Genomic DNA, 1000 nt, shown 5'->3' with positions numbered 1-1000 from the left:
TTACGAGTAATGTCCTTTCTACAGTCTTCAACAGTCTGCTGGGGCTCCATAAATTAGTTCGGCATCTGAGATCATTACAGATTCAACACCAACTTCATGACCGAGCCTTTAAATATCCAATAATAGAAGAAAAAAAAGCATATGCAGAATGTGATTTTGAGTCTTGATTACAGTAGGAGGTCATACATCCTGAACGTCCATTACATTGGGGTAAATGAAGCACGTAACCTGCACTTCCAAGTTCTAATCGTGTGCTGTAGATACGTTGTCAAGTTTAGATGTAGATAACATAATGGATATGTGTCTGTCTCCCATGACGTAAGTGTGAATCTACACAGGGCTTTACAACAGTGGCGTTTATACATAGAAAACCACAATGAGGTTAGAATAATGTCAGTGTTTCGCAAGACATTCGCTAACACCATGAGCTCAGTTCTTCTAAAACGTTTTGATACTAATACTAATACTAATCTGTTCCAATGAGTTTCATAAGGAGCTGTGAACAAATATGGCAGAAATGTTCTCCATTCTTCTTCTTCTTCTTTTTTTTTTTTGACTTTCTGCCCACCCAACATTTTAAACCTAAGTGTGTATATTGATTTAAGATTAATACAGAATGAGTTAATCCAGATTCATTTCAATCTAAAGTGTAGCTTTTTTATTATAAAGCCTTATTTAGCAACCAGTGAGGTATGCTTTTATAATCTGTGAAACGTAGTCAGGAAAGATGTAGAAACGGCAGGTTTTGACATTGATTTGTGACAGTTAAGAGCATCCACCCAAAAGGAAGTTGACACCCTGGGTTTTGGTTTAACAGAATAAAATGTATTTTCACTCTAATAAAATCACCTTAAAAGTGAAATGTATGCGTTTCCCGGGATGCCAGATTACATGTGATGATAACTTGAAAGAATTATGCATGATCAGTCATAACTGATGAAAAAGCATCTCTATTTCCTGCAACCACACCAACCCTCACCTCCACCATCTCCTCCACACA

This window comes from Silurus aristotelis (genome assembly GCF_946808225.1).
Source record: "Silurus aristotelis genome assembly, chromosome: 12".
NCBI classification, from domain to species: domain Eukaryota; kingdom Metazoa; phylum Chordata; class Actinopteri; order Siluriformes; family Siluridae; genus Silurus; species Silurus aristotelis.
This window is presented reverse-complemented; position numbering follows the sequence as displayed.